Below are 8,251 nucleotides of genomic sequence, written 5' to 3'. Positions count from 1 at the left end.
ACAGACAACTTTATTTGGTAGTCATTCTGCTGCAAGTTTTAATTTTAATCCAAAAGAAAGTAGATAAAATAGCATCTAGGGATCTATCTATGGAGGATCAGTCAGGGTTGTTTAACGGAAGGAACATTGAACCAAGGGTTCCCGTTTACCCTGAAACTGAGTCCTTCAACCGGAGGAAAGTCCGTCTTTCTGTGCTAGTGTGCGCACGCAGTAGGAATTCGATAACATGGACTGTTTACAACTTTATCATTTCACAGCTCTGTCTTCTTTCTGCTGAAATTGCCCAAGAAAGCTGGAGCCGGTGGCTAGGCTGCTGCCTTGTCTCTGTAGGAAGAGGAATGATCTGTTTAACACAGTATGTCTTTCTTACCTACTGAGATGCCTGAGCCTCCCTTCAAAGGGTAAGGTCTTTCTATAATGAGAGTGAAGGCTGCATAATCTTGGACCATGTGATATTAGTAGGCTTCACTGATCCATGATCTTCCTGAAAGCGGAGGTAGGAGGATGAAGTTGGAATTGTGATGGGGAAGAAAACTTCAAAAAGAGTGGGAAAGGATGAAACATTTTGCCTAATACGGTCAGAGTGTTTGAACAGGACCCTTCACTCTCGTTCAGATTCTGTTTCACCTTCTGTCAAGTCTCTAATACTTCTCCATCATCCATTTTCTTATCTGTGAACTGTCCTGCTACTTCTCAGGGTATTTGTGAGGATCACTTGCGATTATATTTTGAAGCTATTAAGTGTTGTTGTTACCCGTTCTGTGTTTTCCGTGTCTGCTCACCAGCTGTGCCGCATTAGTTTCTTAGGAATGCCATAACGAAGTGCAGCACACGGGGTGGCTTGAAACAAGAGAAACACATTCTCTCGTAGTTCTGGAGGCTGGAAGTCCGGGTTAAGGTGTCAGCAAGGTCATGCTCTTAGAAGGCTCTGGGGGAGGATCCATCCTTGCCTCTCTCTAGCGTCTGGTGGTGGCTGGCAGTCCTTGGTGTTCCTTGGTTTGTAGATGGGTCACTACAATCTCTGTCTCTGTCGGCACCTGGCCTTCTTGCCTGTGCCTCTGTGTTTTCATATGACGTTCTCTTCCCTGTGTTTTCACATCATTTTCCTTCTTTGCATGTCTCTCTGTCCAGATTTCCCTCTTATAAGAATACCAGATGTTAGCTTAGGGCCCAAATCCTAACCCTCTATGATCTCATCTTAACTTGATTATATCTGCAAAGACCCTAATTCCAAATAAGATTGCATTTTGAGGTTCCCAGTGGACAAGAATTTTGGGGGGATACTGTGCAACTCAGCATACCAGCTAAATGTTGGTGTTCTCCATGGTTCTGCCCCCAGACCTCTTCTCTTCTTACTGTGTACGCTCTCCTTTGACAATCTCTTTCATTCCAATATGTATGGCTAGAGCTAATTGTTGAATTCTGTTTGCTGTATATAATCCCATGTATTCCTCACAGTAACTTCATGAGTTAAGCTGTAGTATCTCCATTTTGAAAATGATGCTGAGGCCAAGAGAGGTTAAATCGTGTGCTGGGGCCTCTCATCTATAAGTGGCAGAGCAGGAATTCTATCCAAGACAGTCTAACTCCAGAGCCAGAACTGCACTGCACAATTATAAAGTAGTTATGCCTAAAATAATGTTTTATCATAGAGTTTTACAATCTTAGTATATGAAGTGACCTAAGAGGTTTTCAAGTCTGAACTCCAACCTAATACAAGACTTTCCTGTCCACCTCTGATGAGAGTTGTCTCTCCAAGTGGTTCCAGTGATGGACAGAGGGCTCATGACTACCTGGAATCTACAAGATACTGAAAATGTGTTTGCTAATACGATTAGAGGTTAAAAACACAAAAAAGGAAAACGCTGTAAGGATAAGAATCATTTGAAAGAATCCCAGCTTTTCCAGCAGGTTGGCATATGGACCTGCGTTTGAGTCCTACATCTGTTAGCTGACTAACCTCAGGCAACTCCATTAAACTCTCTGGGCCTCAGTTCCCTCATTTGTAAAATGAGGAAAATGTACACACACTAATAATCTAAACTAGGTTGAACTAGAATCTGCATCCCTTTAGCTAACACCTCCTATTCTCTCTCACTCTCCCTACTTTTTTTTGGTCCAAGCTAAGCATTCCTAATCTTCTAATTGTTTCTCTTTTTCATGGTTTTCAGGCCACTTATGAATCATTTACCCACTTCTGGAATTTTTCTGTTTTGTTAATGTGCCCCATAAATTACACAATACCTGAGCTATGTCTGAAATGCTCATAGTATGACAGGGTTCAATTCTCTTGCTCCAGCTGCTGTGTTTTATTAATACATAGCAGTGGGTTTGTTTGTTTTATTTTTAGTCACATCATACTATTGATTCAGTATGCAAATAAAAATCCAAGGTGTACCTAAATTTAGAGCTTTATACTTCTTTCTGTTGAATTTAATCTAGCTAGTTTTGGTCCATCTTTCCAACCTTTCCATATCGTTAAAAAAAAAAATCCAGGTGGTTTTGAATCAAGAGTCTGGCACTAAACATATTAGAAATAGTGGTACCCACAAGTTTGAGAGGCATGCTTTCAAGGTTTTGATTCTTTTCATAAATACTTATTGAGGGCCTATTATATGCTAGGTCCAGGAAATACAAGAATACGAAGGAACGGTCTTTGCTCACAGACTCTATTGGGAAGGTAGACTATAAAGTACTAAGTCTCATACTGGAAATGCATGGAATATTAAAGGAGACAGAGGAGGGGACCGATCAACTGCCTAGGGAGCAGTCAGGGCAGCCTCAGGAAGGAGGTATGCACTCCTCCATTCTTGAATTCAAGCAGATGCTCTGTTAGGCACTGGAAGTACGAATATAAAACAGAGGCACTAGCCTCAGGAGTTTATAGTCACATTTACAGACAAACTTTTAAAACTGTTGATAAAAACTAATGCTTGGATGAACGTGGTGCTTTAGAGGCAGAGACCAGGAAGCAATCTGAAATTTTTCCAGAGGAGGTAGGACTGGGAATACGTAAGAGAGGACACAACACATGAGCTCCGTCTGGAAGCTCAGTGGCAGTTTTCCGATCTGGAGCTACAGGAAAGGCATTCCAGGTTGAGACAATTGCATGGGCAAGGCTTTACGCTTCATGAGAGGAATGGTGATGTGCTGTCAGTTGGCAAGAAGTGATGGGTCCAAATCATTAAGCCCGTCACTGGTATGCTGAGGAGTTTGGACTTTATCCTATGGTTATTAGTCACCATTCAAAATATGTTAAGTAAGGGAAAGACAACGTCATATTTGTGTTCAGTTTGATCAGTTTGTGTTCACTTCTTTTGAAGTGGGATAGACCAGGGTGAAATGCAGGGCACTGAGAGTGGTGGTGAGAAACCAATTTGCAAGCTATTGCAAGAGTCTCTGAGAGAAATGATGACCATTAATAGGGAATAATAATGGCCATGTGACAAATTACCTTTAAAATGAAATCCATATGGAAGAAGACATAATATTATATTTAATGACAATAAAATCACAGTCAGGCATTGATCACAATTTAGAGCTGTTTTCTCAAGCACTGTTAGAAAAATATTTAATAGCCTGATTGAATTAACTAACATTACATGGTCAGAGGGACTTTATAGTTCCAATTATATTAGTGCCTCCTAATTAATCCTTTTTAAAGTACGTGATTTAATCAGAATTGCAAGCTTTGTTTTTCAACTTTTCAACTTCTTCTGCAGGTTATATTTCCAAAATGAAGATAATAACTAGCCCTTGAACTCCTGTTGATAAACCGTTCATTGTTAGTCATCAAAACTCTCCTCAAAGCTAAACATCACTTATTGTCTCCAGGGATAACTCACCTTCTTCGGGTCCAAAGTGGCTGGGAAGGTGACCTAATCTTAGGCTTCTTGAATGTGCTATAAAAGCTCTCCAATGTTTGGTTGATGAAGAGTTTTCATCAGCCCCAGTGACTCAAGTAGTTGCATTTATAGCCAGAAACCTAGAAGTCATGTAGACCCCTCTCTATTTTTGCCTAACCTAATCAGTTGCAAAGTCCTGTGTATGTTTCACATAAACATTATCTTCTCCGTTCCTACTCTGCAATCAGGATTCTGACATCAGCTGCTTAATTGGTCTCTCTGACCTCTCTACAATCCACTGTCTGTGCTGCAGGCTGAGTGAGCACTCTAAAATGCAAATACAATCATGACACTGCTTAAAATCTTTCAATGACATTCTGCAGTTTTCAGATATATCAGCAGCTATATCAGCCTGCCAGTAGTTTCCCAAATGTATCCTGCTGCTTCACACCTTGCATATTGTGCCTAGAATGCCTTCTTTATCTAGCAGCTTTTTTCTTTCTTTCCAAACTCTAATACAGCATCAGCTCCTCTGAAAAGCTTTCCCTGATACTTGGTCTGTTAGTCTATTTAGATCTTTATCTGTGCCTCAGTGGCATCCTGTGCATCTTACAGCACATTAATGTATTTTTGTCTGTTTAGTTTACTGTTCAGTCCCTAGTGCCTAACAGAGCACCTGGCATATAATAGGTTCTGGATAAATATTTGGTAAGTGACTAACACCACTATAAAGTAATCTCTTATTTTACTGTCTTCACCCTGAGAGCGGGGACTTTGTAGACCAGCACCTGGTACAGGACTGAGTATGGAGGAAGCATTCAGTAGTTTTTTGAATGGATGACAGTGGCTTAGAAAGGTGGCCACCTGAACTGCTCGCATCTCACCTTGTCGCCAGTTGGCGGGGGACAATAGGAAACTGGTTACTCAATATATAGCTATCCATCTGCGTGATTAACCTCAATAGTGCTTTTGAAGCTGACCTCTTAAAGAATATTTCATGCCGTGTTTCATGAATGCTCATGACACATTGTAGTAAAACTTCAGATAATGAACCAGAGCTCACAATGAGCTGAAATTATGGTGGTGTGTCCCCTTTGGGGAAAGAGAAGTAATTCACGACAGAATAGTAGCACAACTGTGTTAAGGGCAGGACGTGTTTGGACTGATTTATCACAGTCATTTCTGTAGAGCTGCATAATGAAAATTTATTGCGAACTATGACATATGGCAAGATCCTGAATCATCAATCATGGAATCAGTTACCCACAGCAAATTTAAACTTGTAAAGGCGGAGAAAATGGACTAAAATACTTAATAAAGGTTCTGATAACCCATGCATTGAGCATAGAAGTATATGTTTGCTGAATTAGCATCCTATTTCATTAATATTCTACTATAAGTTATTTTCATGCTGTGCCTACAAACTGGTGGACAAAAATGTCAGTTTTCTGGTTTCCCCACATTCATACCTCAGGCCAGGGTCAGGTTTGGAATAGAACCTAAGGACTTGTATTTTTTTATATTGTCATTAAGATGAGAGAATGAGGTTTTTTTGTCTTTTCCATTATTTTCTTCTGTTAGTTTCAAACAGAAAGGTTTGATATTTTATTCTGATAGCATAAAGATAGAAATGGTTGGATCGACTTCATTTTTAAAAAATAGATTCAAAATACAATGATTTAGGAGTGTCAGTTACAGTTCTACTCTAAGCTCTTGTTTCCATTCAAGGTGATGATGAAAGGAACGTTATTCCTTAGATTGCTGATCCACGCGTAGCAACATTATGGTTTTTTGAGGCATCGGTAAGAAACAGTAATGCTAAAGAAAAGCCATTCAGAGCTTAAGTCACTTGTATAAGATCATACTGCTTGTATGTGACAAAACCTGGAATTGCTTTTCCTATTGCCCCACACTACCTTTTAAGAAAAATGACAGCTGAAGTATAAATGTGGACATCAGGCATGCCTAAAGGGAAAAGAATCCAGAGCCAAAACATTGAAATAAATGTGACAAGATATATCTAAAATTAAACAGTGCACTGAAGAGTGCGATTCGTTCAGCTGCAAAGAAACTATTCCAGACAGTGTGGATTACGTCTCTAATCAATATGCTCAGTGAGGGAAAGATATTTCATTTTCTGAAAAAGATCCCACACATTTTAGCTGCAAATAGTAAATTAGTCATTTCATAACCAAAAGGGGAGAGTGATCCTTTAATGTCCGTATGGCATATGTTTTCCGAGCTTATTTTTGCATTCCCTTCCATCCTTTCAGTCCCAACCCAACAAGATCGCTTCACAGTGTGAAGAAACATTGTGGAGCCCTGCTTCTACAAGTCCTTACCCAACGGAGGTTGTTTTGCCATCTGGGCTTATTGCGTGAAGCTATAAATTCAAAAAACAAGAACAATATATGATGCCTGAGATTTGCTTCAAAATAATATGGAGGGGACTTATTTAATTTGTGTATGGAGCAGACTGACCATGCGTTGTTGCTTGTTGGGCCTCGGTGAGGGCTCCTTGGGAGTAGGTTTACCCTGGTTTGTATACTTTTGTTTATTAAAAAATAAAAGTTAAAAAAAAACCTAAAAAATGCAACAAGGTTGAATCACTTCTTGGGATATATATTCATTTTATGATAATTCTTACCTTCAAGACAACCATTTAGGCTGTATGTTCTCAGAGGGTTGCTTATTGTCCGTGGGTGTGAGTGCATATAGTGCAATATTTATTTCAGGACAGCATTTTTATTCCTATTTTGGCGTAAGACATTTTGATGTAATTTTTCTCGTTGGGGTTCCTCAAAATAGCACCATTCTTCCTGTGATCTCCTGGATGTTTTATTGTGGTGGTCATTATTGTCATCGTTATTATTGTTTTGTGGTACTGTTTTTTTCTCATGGCAACAGTTTGGGAGTGTGTGAGGTATACATCCTTTGGAGTGTGGCAGGTATACATCCTGTCAACGTTGTCTCTGGTTTGGAAATATTTGAGAGGTACTGGTCTAGTGATTGGGTTTAATCATAATGTCTTTATCCTCATCAACCTATAAAAATTGGGAAAGCCTAGCTTCACACCCTTAGGGAAAATGATATGCCACACTGTTTAAAGTTGTCAAGAGGCGTGTTGAAAGAATGAAGAGAAAACTGTCAGTTTATGCTCTGTCATTCAGGAGCAAAGGTGGAAGCAAAAGCAGAGGGGCAATGTCTATCACATAGTGACTAGATAAATGAAGTGTGGTAAATCATACAATGTGTGGTCTTTTGGCTGCCTTCTTTCACCTAGCATGGCGACTTTTAGGCTCATACATGTTGAAGCATGTAGGGGTAGTTCATTCTTTTTTCTGGCTGAATAGTATTCCATGGCATGGCTGTACCACACTTCATTGGCTTTCTTCTTATCACAGGGAAGAAGCTTCCCATCTTTTATCCAAAGCTAATCCCTCCAGCTGGGCTCTGGACCTCATTCCCCCACCTCCTCAGGGGCCATGCTTCCTCAGTTACCTGCCTCCTTCTCTTTCCCATCAGCTCTTTCCAAAAAAGAAAATCCTCCCTCAACCTATTTGCTCCTCTAGCAACCACCCAATCCCTTCCCTTCCCTTCCTTCGCTTCCCTTCCTTCCCCTCCCGTCCCTTCCTTTCCCCTCCCCTCTCTTCTCTTCCTTTCCTTTCTCTTCTCTTTTCCTCCCTTTCCTTCCCTTCCCTTCCCTTCCTTTTCCTTCTCTTCTCTTACCTTTCCTTTCTTAACCCATTACAGTCTAGATTTTGCCACTTGACCAGGATTGCTCTTGCTTAAGACACCAGTGACTTCTTTGGTTGCTAAGTCCAATGGATACATCTCAGTTTTTAACCTACATGAGTTCTCTGTAAGTTTTCAAACTGTTGCCTCCTCTCTCCTTGAAGCTTTCTTTTCCCTTACCTTCTACAGTAATGCCTGTTTTGGTTTACGACATACTTTATGGATATTTCTTTGGAGTCTTCTGCTATCAGTCTGTCCCTTCATATATATTCTCTACCATTTTATCTTTGGCTCACTTCTCATCTCTGGACACTCTCCTCAAGTCATCTCATTCTTTTTGATGGCTTCATCTACCATCTTATGCTTGTGCCCACCCACCCACTCTCCAACACTCTGTACCTTCAGCTCACATCTGTTGCCTGAGTTTAAAACCAACTATATTATCCAACTTCCTACTGATAATTTCTTTCTGGATGTCCCACAACTGTCTTAAGCTCCACATATCCAAATCTCAACTATTTATAATCCCTTGAAAAGTGACTGTATATCCTACATTTCTTGTCATTCTGAAAGATCTCCTTCCAGAAGACCGAATTGGAAACCTGAAACAGTCATTCTCAACTCTTTCCTCCCTCTTACTTCCCATATTGCATCAGTCATGAAGTCCTATG

At 40.2% G+C, this 8,251-nt stretch overlaps 1 protein-coding gene across 2 annotated transcripts in view; it reads left to right on the top strand.

Moving 5' to 3' along the window:
• The window catches only part of ARMH4 (armadillo like helical domain containing 4), a 166,000-nt gene that overhangs the window by 329 nt on the left and 157,420 nt on the right, over window positions 1-8,251 (top strand). Inside the window, exon 2 of one of the 2 annotated variants that reach the window (XM_070249808.1) lies at window positions 258-355. The exons of the other annotated variant lie outside the window; for it this stretch is intronic. The gene's annotated coding sequence lies outside the window, so the exon portion shown is untranslated. The remainder of the gene's footprint in view (window positions 1-257; window positions 356-8,251) is intronic. 2 annotated transcript variants of the gene reach the window in all.

Source organism: Equus caballus, chromosome 24 (genome assembly GCF_041296265.1).
Source record: "Equus caballus isolate H_3958 breed thoroughbred chromosome 24, TB-T2T, whole genome shotgun sequence".
NCBI lineage: Eukaryota > Metazoa > Chordata > Mammalia > Perissodactyla > Equidae > Equus > Equus caballus.
The sequence above is the reverse complement of the archived record's forward strand: the minus strand, read 5'-3'. Positions and strand labels throughout refer to the sequence as shown.